This window comes from Phalacrocorax carbo, unplaced genomic scaffold (assembly GCF_963921805.1).
Source record: "Phalacrocorax carbo unplaced genomic scaffold, bPhaCar2.1 SCAFFOLD_77, whole genome shotgun sequence".
In the NCBI taxonomy this organism is placed as follows: Eukaryota; Metazoa; Chordata; class Aves; order Suliformes; family Phalacrocoracidae; genus Phalacrocorax; species Phalacrocorax carbo.
In genome coordinates, this window is record NW_026990305.1 from 97,718 (window position 1) to 117,050 (window position 19,333).

Below are 19,333 nucleotides of genomic sequence, written 5' to 3' on the forward strand. Positions count from 1 at the left end.
CGATCCGGTCCGGTTTTTGCGCGGCGGCCCGTTCTGCGGGCCGGATCCGGTCCGGTTTTTGCGCGGCGGCCCCGATCCGGTCTGGTTTTTCCGCCGCGGCCCGTTCCGCGGGCTGGATCCGGTCCGGTTTTTGCGCGGCGGCCCCGATCCTGTCCGGTTTTTGCACGGCGGCCCGTTCCGCGGGCCGGATCCGCTCCGGTTTTTGCGCGGCGGCCCCGATCCGCTCCGGTTTTTGCGCGGCGGCCCGTTCCGCGGGCCGGAGCCGGTCCGGTTTTTGCGCGGCGGCCCCGAGCCGGTCCGGTTTTTGCGCGGCGGCCCGTTCCGCGGGCCGGATCCGCTCCAGTTTTTGCGCGGCGGCCCCGATCCACTCCGGTTTTTGCGCGGCGGCCCGTTCCGCGGGCCGGATCCGGTCCGGTTTTTGCGCGGCGGCTCCGATCCTGTCCGGTTTTTGCCCGGAGGCCCGTTCCGCGGGCCGGATCCGGTCCGGTTTTTGCGCGGCGGCCCGTTCCGCGGGCCGGATCCGCTCCGGTTTTTGCGCGGCGGCACCGAGCCGCTCCGGTTTTTGCGCGGTGGCCCGTTCCGCGGGCCGGATCCGCTCCGGTTTTTGCGCGGCGGCCCCGATCCGGTCCGGTTTTTTGCGCGGCGGCCCGTTCCGCAGGCCGGATCCGGTCCGGTTTTTGCGCGGCGGCCCCGATCCCGTACGGTTTTTGTGCGGCAGCCCGTTCCGCGGGCCGGAGCCCGTCCGGTTTTTGCGCGGCGGCCCCGATACGGTCCGGTTTTTGCGCGGCGGCCCGTTCCGCGGGCCGGATCCGCTCCGGTTTTTGCGCGGCGGCCCCGATCCACTCCGGTTTTTGCGCGGCGGCCCGTTCCGCGGGCCGGATCCGCTCCGGTTTTTTGCGCGGTGGCTCCGATCCGGTCCGGTTTTTGCCCGGCGGCCCGTTCCGTGGGCCGCATCCAGTCCGGTTTTTGCGCCGCGGCCCGTTCCGCGGGCCGGATCCGCTCCGGTTTTTGCGCGGCGGCCCCGAGCCGGTCCGGTTTTTGCGCGGCGGCCCGTTCCGCGGGCCGGATCCGCTCCGGTTTTTGCGCGGCGGCCCCGAGCCGGTCTGGTTTTTGCGCGGTTGCCCGTTCCGCGGGCCGGATCCGCTCCGGTTTTTGCGCGGCGGCCCCGATCCGCTCCGATTTTTGCGCGGCGGCCCGTTCCGCGGGCCGCATCCGGTCCGGTTTTTGCGCGGCGGCCCCGATCCGGTCCGGTTTTTGCGCGGTGGCCCGTTCCGCGGGCCGGATCCGGTCAGGTTTTTGCGCGGCGGCCCCGATCCCGTACGGTTTTTGTGCGGCAGCCCGTTCCGCGGGCCGGAGCCGGTCCGGTTTTTGCGCGGCGGCCCCGATACGGTCCGGTTTTTGCGCGGCGGCCCGTTCCGCGGGCCGGATCCGGTCCGGTTTTTGCGCGGCGGCCCCGATCCACTCCGGTTTTTGCGCGGCGGCCCGTTCCGCGGGCCGGATCCGCTCCGGTTTTTGCGCGGCGGCTCCGATCCGGTCCGGTTTTTGCCCGGCGGCCCGTTCCGTGGGCCGCATCCAGTCCGGTTTTTGCGCGGCGGCCCGTTCCGCGGGCCGGATCCGCTCCGGTTTTTGCGCGGCGGCCCCGAGCCGGTCCGGTTTTTGCGCGGCGGCCCGTTCCGCGGGCCGGATCCGCTCCGGTTTTTGCGCGGCGGCCCCGAGCTGGTCCGGTTTTTGCGCGGCGGCCCGTTCCGCGGGCCGCATCCGGTCCGCTTTTTGCGCGGCGGCCCCGATCCGCTCCGGTTTTTGCGCGGCGGCCCGTTCCGCGGGCTGGATCCGGTCCGGTTTTTGCGCGGCGGCCACGATCCGCTCCGGTTTTTGCGCGGCGGCCCGTTCCGCGGGCCGGATCCGGTCCGGTTTTTGCGCGGCGGCCCCGAGCCGGTCCGGTGTTTGCGCGGCGGCCCGTTCCGCGGGCCGGATCCGCTCCGGTTTTTGCGCGGCGGCCCCGATCCGCTCCGGTTTTTGTGCCGCGGCCCGTTCCGCGGGCCGGATCCGCTCCGGTTTTTGCGCGGTGGCTCCGATCCGGTCCGGTTTTTGCGCGGTGGCCCGTTCCGCGGGCCGCATCCAGTCCGGTTTTTGCGCGGCGGCCCCGATACGGTCCGGTTTTTGCGCCGCGGCCCGTTCCGCGGGCCGGATCCGCTCCGGTTTTTGCGCGGCGGCCCCGAGCCGCTCCGCTTTTTGCGCGGCGTCCCCGATCCGCTCCGGTTTTTGCGCGGCGGCCCCTTCCGCAGGCCGAATCCGCTCCGGTTTTTGCGCGGCGGCCCCGATCCGCTCCGGTTTTTGTGCGGCAGCCCGTTCCGCGGGCCGCATCCGGTCCGGTTTTTGCGCGGCGGCCCCGATCCCATACGGTTTTTGTGCGGCAGCCCGTTCCGCGGGCCGGAGCCGGTCCGGTTTTTGCGCGGCGGCCCCGATACGGTCCGGTTTTTGCGCGGCGGCCCGTTCCGCGGGCCGGATCCGCTCCGGTTTTTGCGCGGCGGCCCCGATCCACTCCGGTTTTTGCGCGGCGGCCCGTTCCGCGGGCCGGATCCGCTCCGGTTTTTGCGCGGTGGCTCCGATCCCCTCCGGTTTTTGCCCGGCGGCCCGTTCCGTGGGCCGCATCCAGTCCGGTTTTTGCGCCGCGGCCCGTTCCGCGGGCCGGATCCGCTCCGGTTTTTGCGCGGCGGCCCCGAGCCGGTCCGGTTTTTGCGCGGCGGCCCGTTCCGCGGGCCGGATCCGCTCCGGTTTTTGCGCGGCGGCCCCGAGCTGGTCCGGTTTTTGCGCGGCGGCCCGTTCCGCGGGCCGGATCCGCTCCGCTTTTTGCGCGGCGGCCCCGATCCGCTCCGGTTTTTGCGTGGCGGCCCGTTCCGCGGGCCGGATCCGCTCCGGTTTTTGCGCGGCGGCCCCGAGCCGGTCCGGTTTTTGCGCGGCGGCCCGTTCCGCGGGCCGGATCCGGTCCGGTTTTTGCGCGGCGGCCCCGAGCCGGTCCGGTTTTTGTGCCGCGGCCCGTTCCGCGGGCCGGATCCGCTCCGGTTTTTGCGCGGTGGCTCCGATCCGCTCCTGTTTTTGCGCGGTGGCCCGTTCCGCGGGCCGCATCCAGTCCGGTTTTTGCGCGGCGGCCCCGAGCCGGTCCGGTTTTTGCGCCGCGGCCCGTTCCGCGGGCCGGATCCGCTCCGGTTTTTGCGCGGCGGCCCCGAGCCGCTCCGGTTTTTGCGCGGCGGCCCGTTCCGCGGGCCGGATCCGCTCCGGTTTTTGCGCGGTGGCTCCGATCCGGTCCGGTTTTTGCGCGGCGGCCCGTTCCGCGGGCCGGATCCGGTCCGGTTTTTGCGCGGCGGCCCCGAGCCGGTCCGGTTTTTGCGCGGCGGCCCGTTCCGCGGGCCGGATCCGGTCCGGTTTTTGCGCGGCGGCCCCGAGCCGGTCCGGTTTTTGCGCGGCGGCCCGTTCCGCTCCGGTTTTTGCGCGGCGGCCCGTTCCGCGGGCCGGATCCGCTCCGGTTTTTGCGCGGCGGCCCCGATACGGTCCGGTTTTTGCGCGGCGGCACGTTCCGCGGGCCGGATCCGCTCCGGTTTTTACGCGGCGGCCCCGAGCCGGTCCGGTTTTTGCGCGGCGGCCCGTTCCGCGGGCCGCATCCGCTCCGGTTTTTGCGCGGTGGCTCCGATCCGGTCCGGTTTTTGCGCGGCGGCCCGTTCCGCGGGCCGGATCCGGTCCGGTTTTTGCGCGACGGCCCCGATCCACTCCGGTTTTTGCGCGGCGGCCCGTTCCGCGGGCCGGATCCGCTCCAGTTTTTGCGCGGCGGCCCCGATCCGGTCCGGTTTTAGCGCGGCGGCCCGTTCCGCGGGCCGCATCCGGTCTGGTTTTTGCGCGGCGGCCCCAATCCGCTCCGGTTTTTGCGCGGCGGCCCGTTCCGCGGGGTCGGATCCGGTCCGGTTTTTGCGCAGTTTCCCCGAGCCGGTCCGGTTTTTGCGCGGCGGCCCGTTCTGCGGGCCGGATCCGCTCCGCTTTTTGCGCGGCGGCCCCGATCCGGTCTGGTTTTTCCGCGGCGGCCCGTTCCGCGGGCTGGATCCGGTCCGGTTTTTGCGCGGCGGCCCCGATCCGCTCCGGTTTTTGCGCGGCGGCCCGTTCCGCGGGCCGGATCCGATCCGGTTTTTGCGCGGCGGCCCCGATCCACTCCGGTTTTTGCCCGGCGGCCCGTTCCGCGGGCCGGATCCGCTCCGGTTTTTGCGCGGTGGCTCCGATCCGGTCCGGTTTTTGCCCGGCGGCCCGTTCCGTGGGCCGCATCCAGTCCGGTTTTTGCGCCGCGGCCCGTTCCGCGGGCCGGATCCGGTCCGGTTTTTGCGCGGCGGCCCCATTCCTGTCCGGTTTTTGCGCGGCGGCCCGTTCCGCGGGCCGGATCCGCTCCGGTTTTTGCGCGGCGGCCCCGATCCGCTCCGGTTTTTGCGCGGCGGCCCGTTCCGCAGGCCGAATCCGCTCCGGTTTTTGCGTGGCGGCCCGATCCGCTCCGGTTTTTGTGCGGCAGCCCGTTCCGCGGGCCGGAGCCGGTCCGGTTTTTGCGCGGCGGCCCCGAGCCTGTCCGGTTTTTGCGCGGCGGCCCCGAGCCGGTCCGGTTTTTGCGTGGCGGCCCGTTCCGCGGGCCGGATCCGCTCCGGTTTTTGCGCGGCGGCCCCGATCCGCTCCGGTTTTTGCGCGGCGGCCCGTTCTGCGGGCCGGATCCGCTCCGCTTTTTGCGCGGCGGCACCGATCCGCTCCGGTTTTTGCGCGGCGGCCCGTTCCGCGGGCCGGATCCGGTCCGGTTTTTGCGCGGCGGCCCCGATCCGGTCCGGTGTTTGCGCGGCGGCCCGTTCCGCGGGCCGGATCCGCTCCGGTTTTTGCGCGGCGGCCCCGATCCGCTCCGGTTTTTGCGCGGCGGCCCGTTCCGCGGGCCGGATCCGCTCCGGTTTTTGCGCGGTGGCTCCGATCCGGTCCGGTTTTTGCGCGGTGGCCCGTTCCGCGGGCCGCATCCAGTCCGGTTTTTGCGCGGCGGCCCCGATCCGCTCCGGTTTTTGCGCCGCGGCCCGTTCCGCGGGCCGGATCCGCTCCGGTTTTTGCGCGGCGGCCCCGAGCCGGTCCGCTTTTTGCGCGGCGTCCCCGATCCGCTCCGGTTTTTGCGCGGCGGCCCCTTCCGCAGGCCGAATCCGCTCCGGTTTTTGCGCGGCGGCCCCGATCCGCTCCGGTTTTTGTGCGGCAGCCCGTTCCGCGGGCCGCATCCGGTCCGGTTTTTGCGCGGCGGCCCCGATCCGGTCCGGTTTTTGCGCGGCGGCCCGTTCCGCGGGCTGGATCCGGTCCGGTTTTTGCGCGGCGGCCCCTAGCCGGTCCGGTTTTTGCGCGGCGGCCCCGATCCGGTCCAGTTTTTGCGCGGTGGCCCGTTCCGCGGGCCGGATCCGGTCCGGTTTTTGCGCGGCGGCCCCGATCCCATACGGTTTTTGCGCGGCAGCCCGTTCCGCGGGCCGGAGCCGGTCCGGTTTTTGCGCGGCGGCCCCGATACGGTCCGGTTTTTGCGCGGCGGCCCGTTCCGCGGGCCGGATCCGCTCCGGTTTTTGCGCGGCGGCCCCGATCCACTCCGGTTTTTGCGCGGCGGCCCGTTCCGCGGGCCGGATCCGCTCCGGTTTTTGCGCGGTGGCTCCGATCCCCTCCGGTTTTTGCCCGGCGGCCCGTTCCGTGGGCCGCATCCAGTCCGGTTTTTGCGCCGCGGCCCGTTCCGCGGGCCGGATCCGGTCCGGTTTTTGCGCGGCGGCCCCATTCCTGTCCGGTTTTTGCGCGGCGGCCCGTTCCGCGGGCCGGATCCGCTCCGGTTTTTGCGCGGCGGCCCCGATCCGCTCCGGTTTTTGCGCGGCGGCCCGTTCCGCAGGCCGAATCCGCTCCGGTTTTTGCGTGGCGGCCCGATCCGCTCCGGTTTTTGTGCGGCAGCCCGTTCCGCGGGCCGGAGCCGGTCCGGTTTTTGCGCGGCGGCCCCGAGCCTGTCCGGTTTTTGCGCGGCGGCCCCGAGCCGGTCCGGTTTTTGCGTGGCGGCCCGTTCCGCGGGCCGGATCCGCTCCGGTTTTTGCGCGGCGGCCCCGATCCGCTCCGGTTTTTGCGCGGCGGCCCGTTCTGCGGGGCGGATCCGCTCCGCTTTTTGCGCGGCGGCACCGATCCGCTCCGGTTTTTGCGCGGCGGCCCGTTCCGCGGGCCGGATCCGGTCCGGTTTTTGCGCGGCGGCCCCGATCCGGTCCGGTGTTTGCGCGGCGGCCCGTTCCGCGGGCCGGATCCGCTCCGGTTTTTGCGCGGCGGCCCCGATCCGCTCCGGTTTTTGTGCCGCGGCCCGTTCCGCGGGCCGGATCCGCTCCGGTTTTTGCGCGGTGGCTCCGATCCGGTCCGGTTTTTGCGCGGTGGCCCGTTCCGCGGGCCGCATCCAGTCCGGTTTTTGCGCGGCGGCCCCGATACGGTCCGGTTTTTGCGCCGCGGCCCGTTCCGCGGGCCGGATCCGCTCCGGTTTTTGCGCGGCGGCCCCGAGCCGGTCCGCTTTTTGCGCGGCGTCCCCGATCCGCTCCGGTTTTTGCGCGGCGGCCCCTTCCGCAGGCCGAATCCGCTCCGGTTTTTGCGCGGCGGCCCCGATCCGCTCCGGTTTTTGTGCGGCAGCCCGTTCCGCGGGCCGCATCCGGTCCGGTTTTTGCGCGGCGGCCCCGATCCGGTCCGGTTTTTGCGCGGCGGCCCGTTCCGCGGGCTGGATCCGGTCCGGTTTTTGCGCGGCGGCCCCTAGCCGGTCCGGTTTTTGCGCGGCGGCCCCGATCCGGTCCAGTTTTTGCGCGGTGGCCTGTTCCGCGGGCCGGATCCGGTCCGGTTTTTGCGCGGCGGCCCCGATCCCATACGGTTTTTGTGCGGCAGCCCGTTCCGCGGGCCGGAGCCGGTCCGGTTTTTGCGCGGCGGCCCCGATACGGTCCGGTTTTTGCGCGGCGGCCCGTTCCGCGGGCCGGATCCGCTCCGGTTTTTGCGCGGCGGCCCCGATCCACTCCGGTTTTTGCGCGGCGGCCCGTTCCGCGGGCCGGATCCGCTCCGGTTTTTGCGCGGTGGCTCCGATCCCCTCCGGTTTTTGCCCGGCGGCCCGTTCCGTGGGCCGCATCCAGTCCGGTTTTTGCGCCGCGGCCCGTTCCGCGGGCCGGATCCGCTCCGGTTTTTGCGCGGCGGCCCCGAGCCGGTCCGGTTTTTGCGCGGCGGCCCGTTCCGCGGGCCGGATCCGCTCCGGTTTTTGCGCGGCGGCCCCGAGCTGGTCCGGTTTTTGCGCGGCGGCCCGTTCCGCGGGCCGGATCCGCTCCGCTTTTTGCGCGGCGGCCCCGATCCGCTCCGGTTTTTGCGCGGCGGCCCGTTCCGCGGGCTGGATCCGGTCCGGTTTTTGCGCGGCGGCCCCGATACGGTCCGGTTTTTGCGCCGCGGCCCGTTCCGCGGGCCGGATCCGGTCCGGTTTTTGCGCGGCGGCCCCGATCCGGTCCGGTTTTTGCGCGGCGGCCCGTTCCGCGGGCCGGATCCGGTCCGGTTTTTGCGCGGCGGCCCCGAGCCGGTCCGGTTTTTGTGCCGCGGCCCGTTCCGCGGGCCGGATCCGCTCCGGTTTTTGCGCGGTGGCTCCGATCCGCTCCTGTTTTTGCGCGGTGGCCCGTTCCGCGGGCCGCATCCAGTCCGGTTTTTGCGCGGCGGCCCCGAGCCGGTCCGGTTTTTGCGCCGCGGCCCGTTCCGCGGGCCGGATCCGCTCCGGTTTTTGCGCGGCGGCCCCGAGCCGCTCCGGTTTTTGCGCGGCGGCCCGTTCCGCGGGCCGGATCCGCTCCGGTTTTTGCGCGGTGGCTCCGATCCGGTCCGGTTTTTGCGCGGCGGCCCGTTCCGCGGGCCGGATCCGGTCCGGTTTTTGCGCGGCGGCCCCGAGCCGGTCCGGTTTTTGCGCGGCGGCCCGTTCCGCGGGCCGGATCCGGTCCGGTTTTTGCGCGGCGGCCCCGAGCCGGTCCGGTTTTTGCGCGGCGGCCCGTTCCGCGGGCCGGATCCGCTCCGGTTTTTGCGCGGCGGCCCCGATCCGCTCCGGTTTTTGCGCGGCGGCCCGTTCCGCGGGCCGGATCCGCTCCGGTTTTTGCGCGGCGGCCCCGATACGGTCCGGTTTTTGCGCGGCGGCACGTTCCGCGGGCCGGATCCGCTCCGGTTTTTACGCGGCGGCCCCGAGCCGGTCCGGTTTTTGCGCGGCGGCCCGTTCCGCGGGCCGCATCCGCTCCGGTTTTTGCGCGGTGGCTCCGATCCGGTCCGGTTTTTGCGCGGCGGCCCGTTCCGCGGGCCGGATCCGGTCCGGTTTTTGCGCGGCGGCCCCGATCCACTCCGGTTTTTGCGCGGCGGCCCGTTCCGCGGGCCGGATCCGCTCCAGTTTTTGCGCGGCGGCCCCGATCCGGTCCGGTTTTAGCGCGGCGGCCCGTTCCGCGGGCCGCATCCGGTCTGGTTTTTGCGCGGCGGCCCCAATCCGCTCCGGTTTTTGCGCGGCGGCCCGTTCCGCGGGGTCGGATCCGGTCCGGTTTTTGCGCAGTTTCCCCGAGCCGGTCCGGTTTTTGCGCGGTGGCCCATTCTGCGGGCCGGATCCGCTCCGCTTTTTGCGCGGCGGCCCCGATCCGGTCTGGTTTTTCCGCGGCGGCCCGTTCCGCGGGCTGGATCCGGTCCGGTTTTTGCGCGGCGGCCCCGATCCACTCCGGTTTTTGCCCGGCGGCCCGTTCCGCGGGCCGGATCCGCTCCGGTTTTTGCGCGGTGGCTCCGATCCGGTCCGGTTTTTGCCCGGCGGCCCGTTCCGTGGGCCGCATCCAGTCCGGTTTTTGCGCCGCGGCCCATTCCGCGGGCCGGATCCGGTCCGGTTTTTGCGCGGCGGCCCCATTCCTGTCCGGTTTTTGCGCGGCGGCCCGTTCCGCGGGCCGGATCCGCTCCGGTTTTTGCGCGGCGGCCCCGATCCGCTCCGGTTTTTGCGCGGCGGCCCGTTCCGCAGGCCGAATCCGCTCCGGTTTTTGCGTGGCGGCCCGATCCGCTCCGGTTTTTGTGCGGCAGCCCGTTCCGCGGGCCGGAGCCGGTCCGGTTTTTGCGCGGCGGCCCCGAGCCTGTCCGGTTTTTGCGCGGCGGCCCCGAGCCGGTCCGGTTTTTGCGTGGCGGCCCGTTCCGCGGGCCGGATCCGCTCCGGTTTTTGCGCGGCGGCCCCGATCCGCTCCGGTTTTTGCGCGGCGGCCCGTTCTGCGGGCCGGATCCGCTCCGCTTTTTGCGCGGCGGCACCGAGCCGGTCCGGTTTTTGCGCGGCGGCCCGTTCCGCGGGCCGGATCCGCTCCGGTTTTTGCGCGGCGGCCCCGAGCCGGTCCGGTTTTTGCGCGGCGGCCCGTTCCACGGGCCGGATCCGCTCCGCTTTTTGCGCGGCGGCCCCGATCCGCTCCGGTTTTTGCGCGGCGGCCCGTTCCGCGGGCTGGATCCGGTCCGGTTTTTGCGCGGCAGACACGATCCGCTCCGGTTTTTGCGCGGCGGCCCGTTCTGCGGGCCGGATCCGGTCCGGTTTTTGCGCGGCGGCCCCGATCCGGTCTGGTTTTTCCGCGGCGGCCCGTTCCGCGGGCTGGATCCGCTCCGGTTTTTGCGCGGCGGCCCCGATCCGCTCCGGTTTTTGCGCGGCGGCCCGTTCCGCGGGCCGGAGCCGGTCCGGTTTTTGCGCGGCGGCCCCGATCCGCTCCGGTTTTTGCGCGGCGGCCCGTTCCGCGGGCTGGATCCGCTCCGGTTTTTGCGCGGCGGCCCCGATCCGCTCCGGTTTTTGCGCGGCGGCCCGTTCCGCGGGCCGGATCCGATCCGGTTTTTGCGCGGTGGCTCCGATCCGGTCCGGTTTTTGCCCGGCGGCCCGTTCCGTGGGCCGCATCCAGTCCGGTTTTTGCGCCGCGGCCCGTTCCGCGGGCCGGATCCGGTCCGGTTTTTGCGCGGCGGCCCCGATCCTGTCCGGTTTTTGCGCGGCGGCCCGTTCCGTGGGCCGGATCCGCTCCGGTTTTTGCGCGGCGGCCCCGATCCGGTCCGGTTTTTGCGCGGTGGCCCCTTCCGCGGGCCGGATCCGGTCCGGTTTTTGCGCGGTGGCTCCGATCCGGTCCGGTTTTTGCGCGGCGGCCCGTTCCGTGGGGCGCATCCAGTCCGGTTTTTGCGCCGTGGCCCGTTCCGTGGGCCGGATCCGGTCCGGTTTTTGCGCGGCGGCCCCGATCCGCTCCGGTCTTTGCGCGGCGGCCCGTTCCGCAGGCCGGATCCGCTCCGGTTTTTGCGCGAAGGCCCCGAGCCGTTCGTGTTTTTGCGCGGCGGCCCGTTCCGCGGGCCGGATCCGCTCCGGTTTTTGCGCGGCGGCCCCGATCCGCTCCGATTTTTGCGCGGCGGCCCGTTCCGCGGGCCGCATCCGCTCCGGTTTTTGCGCGGCGGCCCCGATCCGGTCCGGTTTTTGCGCGGTGGCCCGTTCCGCGGGCCGGATCCGGTCCGGTTTTTGCGCGGCGGCCCCGATCCCGTACGGTTTTTGTGCGGCAGCCCGTTCCGCGGGCCGGAGCCGGTCCGGTTTTTGCGCGGCGGCCCCGATACGGTCCGGTTTTTGCGCGGCGGCCCGTTCCGCGGGCCGGATCCGCTCCGGTTTTTGCGCGGCGGCCCCGATCCACTCCGGTTTTTTTCGCGGCGGCCCGTTCCGCGGGCCGGATCCGCTCCGGTTTTTGCGCGGTGGCTCCGATCCGGTCCGGTTTTTGCCCGGCGGCCCGTTCCGTGGGCCGCATCCAGTCCGGTTTTTGCGCCGCGGCCCGTTCCGCGGGCCGGATCCGCTCCGGTTTTTGCGCGGCGGCCCCGAGCCGGTCCGGTTTTTGCGCGGCGGCCCGTTCCGCGGGCCGGATCCGGTCCGGTTTTTGCGCGGCGGCCCGTTCCGCGGGCCGGATCCGCTCCGGTTTTTGCGCGGTGGCTCCGATCCGGTCCGGTTTTTGCCCGGCGGCCCGTTCCGTGGGCCGCATCCAGTCCGGTTTTTGCGCGGCGGCCCGTTCCGCGGGCCGGATCCGCTCCGGTTTTTGCGCGGCGGCCCCGAGCCGGTCCGGTTTTTGCGCGGCGGCCCGTTCCGCGGGCCGGATCCGGTCCGGTTTTTGCGCGGCGGCTCCTATCCGGTCCGGTTTTTGCGCGGCGGCCCGTTCCGCGGGCCGGATCCGCTCCGGTTTTTGCGCGGCGGCCCCGAGCCGGTCCGGTTTTTGCGCGGCGGCCCGTTCCGCGGGCCGGATCCGCTCCGGTTTTTGCGCGGCGGCCCCGATCCTGTCCGGTTTTTGCGCCGCGGCCCGTTCCGCGGGCCGGATCCGCTCCGGTTTTTGCGCGGCGGCCCCGATCCGCTCCGGTTTTTGCGCGGCGGCCCGTTCCGCGGGCCGGATCCGCTCCGGTTTTTGCACGGCGGCCCCGATACGGTCCGGTTTTTCCGCGGCGGCCCGTTCCGCGGGCCGGATCCGCTCCGGTTTTTGCGCGGCGGCCCCGATCCGCTCCGGTTTTTGCGCGGCAGCCCGTTCCGCGGGCCGCATCCGCTCCGGTTTTTGCGCGGTGGCTCCGATCCGGTCCGGTTTTTGCGCGGCGGCCCGTTCCGCGGGCCGGATCCGCTCCGGTTTTTGCGCGGCGGCCCCGATCCACTCCGGTTTTTGCGCGGCGGCCCGTTCCGCGGGCCGGATCCGCTCCAGTTTTTGCGCGGCGGCCCCGATCCGGTCCGGTTTTAGCGCGGCGGCCCGTTCCGCGGGCCGCATCCGCTCCGGTTTTTGCGCGGCGGCCCCAATCCGCTCCGGTTTTTGCGCGGCGGCCCGTTCTGCGGGCCGGATCCGCTCCGCTTTTTGCGCGGCGACCCCCATCCGGTCTGGTTTTTCCGCGGCGGCCCGTTCCACGGGCTGGATCCGCTCCGGTTTTTGCGCGGCGGCCCCGATCCGGTCCGGTTTTTGCGCGGCGGCCCCGATCCGCTCCGGTTTTTGCGCGGTGGCCCGTTCCGCGGGCCGGATCCAGTCCGGTTTTTGCGCGGCGGCCCCGATCCACTCCGGTTTTTGCGCGGCGGCCCGTTCCGCGGGCCGGATCCGCTCCGGTTTTTGCGCGGTGGCTCCGATCCGGTCCGGTTTTTGCCCGGCGGCCCGTTCTGCGGGCCGCATCCAGTCCGGTTTTTGCGCCGCGGCCCGTTCCGCGGGCCGGATCCGCTCCGGTTTTTGCGCGGCGGCCCCGATCCTGTCCGGTTTTTGCGCGGCGGCTCGTTCCGCGGGCCGGATCCGCTCCGGTTTTTGCGCGGCGGCCCCGATCCGCTCCGGTTTTTGCGCGGCGGCCCATTCCGCAGGCCGAATCCGCTCCGGTTTTTGCGCGGCGGCCCCGATCCGCTCCGGTTTTTGTGCGGCAGCCCGTTCCGTGGGCCGGAGCCGGTCCGGTTTTTGCGCGGCGGCCCCGAGCCTGTCCGGTTTTTGTGCCGCGGCCCGTTCCGCGGGCTGGATCCGCTCCGGTTTTTGCGCGGCGGCCCCGAGCCGGTCCGGTTTTTGCCTGGCGGCCCGTTCCGCGGGCCGGATCCGGTCCGGTTTTTGCGCGGCGGCCCCGATCCGCTCCGGTTTTTGCGCGGTGGCCCGTTCCGCGGGCCGGATCCGGTCCGGTTTTTGCGCGGCGGCACCGAGCCGGTCCGGTTTTTGCGCCGCGGCCCGTTCCGCGGGCCGGATCCGCTCCGGTTTTTGCGCGGCGGCCCCGAGCCGGTCCGGTTTTTGCGCGGCGGCCCGTTCCACGGGCCGGATCCGCTCCGCTTTTTGCGCGGCGGCCCCGATCCGCTCCGGTTTTTGCGCGGCGGCCCGTTCTGCGGGCCGGATCCGGTCCGGTTTTTGCGCGGCGGCCCCGATCCGGTCTGGTTTTTCCGCCGCGGCCCGTTCCGCGGGCTGGATCCGCTCCGGTTTTTGCGCGGCGGCCCCGATCCTGTCCGGTTTTTGCACGGCGGCCCGTTCCGCGGGCCGGATCCGGTCCGGTTTTTGCGCGGCGGCCCCGATCCGCTCCGGTTTTTGCGCGGCGGCCCGTTCCGCGGGCCGGAGCCGGTCCGGTTTTTGCGCGGCGGCCCCGAGCCGGTCCGGTTTTTGCGCGGCGGCCCGTTCCGCGGGCCGGATCCGCTCCAGTTTTTGCGCGGCGGCCCCGATCCACTCCGGTTTTTGCGCGGCGGCCCGTTCCGCGGGCCGGATCCGGTCCGGTTTTTGCGCGGCGGCTCCGATCCTGTCCGGTTTTTGCGCGGCGGCCCGTTCCGCGGGCCGGATCCGGTCCGGTTTTTGCGCGGCGGCCCGTTCCGCGGGCCGGATCCGGTCCGGTTTTTGCGCGGCGGCACCGAGCCGCTCCGGTTTTTGCGCGGCGGCCCGTTCCGCGGGCCGGATCCGATCCGGTTTTTGCGCGGTGGCTCCGCTCCGGTCCGATATTTGCTCGGCGGAAGTTCCGCGGGCCGCATCCGGTCCGGTTTTTGCGCGGCGGCCCCGATCCGGTCCGATTTTTGCGCCGCGGCCCGTTCCGCGGGCCGCATCCGCTCCGGTTTTTGCACGGCGGCCCCGATCCGGTCCAGTTTTTGCGCGGTGGCCCGTTCCGCAGGCCGGATCCGGTCCGGTTTTTGCGCGGCGGCCCCGATCCCGTACGGTTTTTGTGCGGCAGCCCGTTCCGCGGGCCGGAGCCCGTCCGGTTTTTGCGCGGCGGCCCCGATACGGTCCGGTTTTTGCGCGGCGGCCCGTTCCGCGGGCCGGATCCGCTCCGGTTTTTGCGCGGCGGCCCCGATCCACTCCGGTTTTTGCGCGGCGGCCCGTTCCGCGGGCCCGATCCGCTCCGGTTTTTGCGCGGTGGCTCCGATCCGGTCCGGTTTTTGCGCGGCGGCCCGTTCCGTGGGCCGCATCCAGTCCGGTTTTTGCGCGGCGGCCCGTTCCGCGGGCCGGATCCGCTCCGGTTTTTGCGCGGCGGCCCCGAGCCGGTCCGGTTTTTGCGCGGCGGCCCGTTCCGCGGGCCGGATCCGCTCCGGTTTTTGCGCGGCGGCCCCGAGCCGGTCTGGTTTTTGCGCGGTTGCCCGTTCCGCGGGCCGCATCCAGTCCGGTTTTTGCGCGGCGGACCCGATCCGCTCCGATTTTTGCGCGGCGGCCCGTTCCGCGGGCCGCATCCGGTCCGGTTTTTGCGCGGCGGCCCCGATCCGGTCCGGTTTTTGCGCGGTGGCCCGTTCCGCGGGCCGGATCCGGTCAGGTTTTTGCGCGGCGGCCCCGATCCCGTACGGTTTTTGTGCGGCAGCCCGTTCCGCGGGCCGGAGCCGGTCCGGTTTCTGCGCGGCGGCCCCGATCCTGTCCGGTTTTTGCGCGGCGGCCCGTTCCGCGGGCCGGATCCGGTCCGGTTTTTGCGCGGCGGCCCCGATCCACTCCGGTTTTTGCGCGGCGGCCCGTTCCGCGGGCCGGATCCGCTCCGGTTTTTGCGCGGCGGCTCCGATCCGGTCCGGTTTTTGCCCGGCGGCCCGTTCCGTGGGCCGCATCCAGTCCGGTTTTTGCGCGGCGGCCCGTTCCGCGGGCCGGATCCGCTCCGGTTTTTGCGCGGCGGCCCCGAGCCGGTCCGGTTTTTGCGCGGTGGCCCGTTCCGCGGGCCGGAACCGCTCCGGTTTTTGCGCGGCGGCCCCGAGCTGGTCCGGTTTTTGCGCGGCGGCCCGTTCTGCGGGCCGCATCCAGTCCGGTTTTTGCGCCGCGGCCCGTTCCGCGGGCCGGATCCGCTCCGGTTTTTGCGCGGCGGCCCCGATCCTGTCCGGTTTTTGCGCGGCGGCTCGTTCCGCGGGCCGGATCCGCTCCGGTTTTTGCGCGGCGGCCCCGATCCGCTCCGGTTTTTGCGAGGCGGCCCGTTCCGCAGGCCGAATCCGCTCCGGTTTTTGCGCGGCGGCCCCGATCCGCTCCGGTTTTTGTGCGGCAGCCCGTTCCGTGGGCCGGAGCCGGTCCGGTTTTTGCGCGGCGGCCCCGAGCCTGTCCGGTTTTTGTGCCGCGGCCCGTTCCGCGGGCCGGATCCGCTCCGGTTTTTGCGCGGCGGCCCCGAGCCGGTCCGGTTTTTGCGTGGCGGCCCGTTCCGCGGGCCGGATCCGCTCCGGTTTTTGCGCGGCGGCCCCGATCCGCTCCGGTTTTTGCGCGGTGGCCCGTTCCGCGGGCCGGATCCGGTCCGGTTTTTGCGCGGCGGCACCGAGCCGGTCCGGTTTTTGCGCGGCGGCCCGTTCCGCGGGCCGGATCCGCTCCGGTTTTTGCGCGGCGGCCCCGAGCCTGTCCGGTTTTTGCGCGGCGGCCCGTTCCACGGGCCGGATCCGGTCCGGTTTTTGCGCGGCAGACACGATCCGCTCCGGTTTTTGCGCGGCGGCCCGTTCTGCGGGCCGGATCCGGTCCGGTTTTTGCGCGGCGGCCCCGATCCGGTCTGGTTTTTCCGCCGCGGCCCGTTCCGCGGGCTGGATCCGCTCCGGTTTTTGCGCGGCGGCCCCGATCCTGTCCGGTTTTTGCACGGCGGCCCGTTCCGCGGGCCGGATCCGGTCCGGTTTTTGCGCGGCGGCCCCGATCCGCTCCGGTTTTTGCGCGGCGGCCCGTTCCGCGGGCCGGAGCCGGTCCGGTTTTTGCGCGGCGGCCCCGAGCCGGTCCGGTTTTTGCGCGGCGGCCCGTTCCGCGGGCCGGATCCGCTCCAGTTTTTGCGCGGCGGCCCCGATCCACTCCGGTTTTTGCGCGGCGGCCCGTTCCGCGGGCCGGATCCGGTCCGGTTTTTGCGCGGCGGCTCCGATCCTGTCCGGTTTTTGCCCGGAGGCCCGTTCCGCGGGCCGGATCCGCTCCGGTTTTTGCGCGGCGGCCCGTTCCGCGGGCCGGATCCGCTCCGGTTTTTGCGCGGCGGCACCGAGCCGGTCCGGTTTTTGCGCGGCGGCCCGTTCCGCGGGCCGGATCCGATCCGGTTTTTGCGCGGTGGCTCCGCTCCGGTCCGATATTTGCTCGGCGGAAGTTCCGCGGGCCGCATCCGGTCCGGTTTTTGCGCGGCGGCCCCGATCCGGTCCGATTTTTGCGCCGCGGCCCGTTCCGCGGGCCGCATCCGCTCCGGTTTTTGCGCGGCGGCCCCGATCCGGTCCAGTTTTTGCGCGGCGGCCCGTTCCGCGGGCCGGATCCGGTCCGGTTTTTGCGCGGCGGCCCCGATCCGCTCCGGTTTTTGTGCGGCAGCCCGTTCCGCGGGCCGGAGCCCGTCCGGTTTTTGCGCGGCGGCCCCGATACGGTCCGGTTTTTGCGCGGCGGCCCATTCCGCGGGCCGGATCCGCTCCGGTTTTTGCGCGGCGGCCCCGATCCACTCCGGTTTTTGCGCGGCGGCCCGTTCCGCGGGCCGGATCCGCTCCGGTTTTTGCGCGGTGGCTCCGATCCGGTCCGGTTTTTGCCCGGCGGCCCGTTCCGTGGGCCGCATCACGTCCGGTTTTTGCGCCGCGGCCCGTTCCGCGGGCCGGATCCGCTCCGGTTTTTGCGCGGCGGCCCCGAGCCGGTCCGGTTTTTGCGCGGCGGCCCGTTCCGCGGGCCGGATCCGCTCCGGTTTTTGCGCGGCGGCCCCGAGCCGGTCTGGTTTTTGCGCGGCGGCCCGTTCCGCGGGCCGGATCCGCTCCGGTTTTTGCGCGGCGGCCCCGATCCGCTCCGATTTTTGCGCGGCGGCCCGTTCCGCGGGCCGGATCCGGTCCGGTTTTTGCGCGGCGGCCCCGATCCGGTCCGGTTTTTGCGCGGTGGCCCGTTCCGCGGGCCGGATCCGGTCAGGTTTTTGCGCGGCGGCCCCGATCCCGTACGGTTTTTGTGCGGCAGCCCGTTCCGCGGGCCGGAGCCGGTCCGGTTTTTGCGCGGCGGCCCCGATACGGTCCGGTTTTTGCGCGGCGGCCCGTTCCGCGGGCCGGATCCGCTCCGGTTTTTGCGCGGCGGCCCCGATCCACTCCGGTTTTTGCGCGGCGGCCCGTTCCGCGGGCCGGATCCGCTCCGGTTTTTGCGCGGCGGCCCCGATCCGCTCCGGTTTTTGCCCGGCGGCCCGTTCCGTGGGCCGCATCCAGTCCGGTTTTTGCGCGGCGGCCCGTTCCGCGGGCCGGATCCGCTCCGGTTTTTGCGCGGCGGCCCCGAGCCGGTCCGGTTTTTGCGCGGCGGCCCGTTCCGCGGGCCGGATCCGCTCCGGTTTTTGCGCGGCGTCCCCGATCCAGTCCGGTTTTTGCGCGGCGGCCCGTTCCGCGGGCCGGATCCGCTCCGCTTTTTGCGCGGCGGCCCCGATCCGCTCCAGTTTTTGCGCGGCGGCCCGTTCCGCGGGCTGGCTCCGGTCCGGTTTTTGCGCGGCGGCCACGATCCGCTCCGGTTTTTGCGCGGCGGCCCGTTCCGCGGGCCGGATCCGCTCCGGTTTTTGCGCGGCGGCCCCGATCCGGTCCGGTGTTTGCGCGGCGGCCCGTTCCGCGGGCCGGATCCGCTCCGGTTTTTGCGCGGCGGCCCCGATCCGCTCCGGTTTTTGTGCCGCGGCCCGTTCCGCGGGCCGGATCCGCTCCGGTTTTTGCGCGGTGGCTCCGATCCGGTCCGGTTTTTGCGCGGTGGCCCGTTCCGCGGGCCGCATCCAGTCCGGTTTTTGCGCAGCGGCCCCGATACGGTCCGGTTTTTGCGCCGCGGCCCGTTCCGCGGGCCGGATCCGCTCCGGTTTTTGCGCGGCGGCCCCGAGCCGCTCCGCTTTTTGCGCGGCGTCCCCGATCCGCTCCGGTTTTTGCGCGGCGGCCCGTTCCGCAGGCCGAATCCGCTCCGGTTTTTGCGCGGCGGCCCCGATCCGCTCCGGTTTTTGCGCGGCGGCCCGTTCCGCGGGCTGGATCCGGTCCGGTTTTTGCGCGGCGGCCCCTAGCCGGTCCGGTTTTTGCGCGGCGGCCCGTTCCGCGGGCCGGATCCGCTCCGCTTTTTGCGCGGCGGCCCCGATCCGCTCCGGTTTTTGCGCGGCGGCCCGTTCCGCGGGCCGCATCCAGTCCGGTTTTTGCGCAGTTGGCCCGAGCCGGTCCGGTTTTTGCGCGGCGGCCCGTTCTGCGGGACGGATCCGCTCCGCTTTTTGCGCGGCGGCCCCGATCCGGTCTGGTTTTTCCGCGGCGGCCCGTTCCGCGGGCTGGATCCGCTCCGGTTTTTGCGCGGCGGCCCCGATCCTGTCCGGTTTTTGCGCGGCGGCCCGTTCTGCGGGCCGGATCCGGTCCGGTTTTTGCGCGGCGGCCCCGATCCGCTCCGGTTTTTGCGCGGCGGCCCGTTCCGCGGGCCGGATCCGATCCGGTTTTTGCGCGGCGGCCCCGATCCGCTCCGGTTTTTGTGCAGCGGCCCGTTCCGCGGGCCGGATCCGCTCCGGTTTTTGCGCGGTGGCTCCGATCCGGTCCGGTTTTTGCCCGGCGGCCCGTTCCGCGGGCCGGATCCGCTCCGGTTTTTGCGCGGCGGCCCCGAGCCTGTCCGGTTTTTGCGCGGCGGCCCGTTCCGCAGGACAAATCCGCTCCGGTTTTTGCGCGGCGGCCACATTCCTGTCCGGTTTTTGCGCGGCGGCCCGTTCCGCGGGCCGGATCCGCTCCGGTTTTTGCGCGGCGGCCCCAATCCGCTCCGGTTTTTGCGCGGCGGCCCGTTCCGCAGGCCAAATCCGCTCCGGTTTTTGCGCGGCGGCCCCGATCCGCTCCGGTTTTTGTGCGGCAGCCCGTTCCGCGGGCCGGATCCGCTCCGGTTTTTGCGCGGCGGCCCCGAGCCTGTCCGGTTTTTGCGCGGCGGCCCGTTCCGCGGGCTGGATCCGCTCCGGTTTTTGCGCGGCGGCCCCGAGCCGGTCCGGTTTTTGCGTGGCGGCCCGTTCCGCGGGCCGGATCCGCTCCGGTTTTTGCGCGGCGGCCCCGATCCGCTCCGGTTTTTGCGCGGCGGCCCGTTCCGCGGGCCGGATCCGCTCCGGTTTTTGCGCGGCGGCACCGAGCCGGTCCGGTTTTTGCGCGGCGGCCCGTTCCGCGGGCCGGATCCGCTCCGGTTTTTGCGCGGCGGCCCCGAGCCGGTCCGGTTTTTGCGCGGCGGCCCGTTCCGCGGGCCGGATCCGGTCCGGTTTTTGCGCGGCGGCCCCGATCCGCTCCGGTTTTTGCGCGGCGGCCCGTTCCGCGGGCTGGATCCGGTCCGGTTTTTGCGCGGCAGACACGATCCTGTCCGGTTTTTGCGCGGCGGCCCGTTCTGCGGGCCGGATCCGGTCCGGTTTTTGCGCGGCGGCCCCGATCCGGTCTGGTTTTTCCGCGGCGGCCCGTTCCGCGGGCTGGATCCGC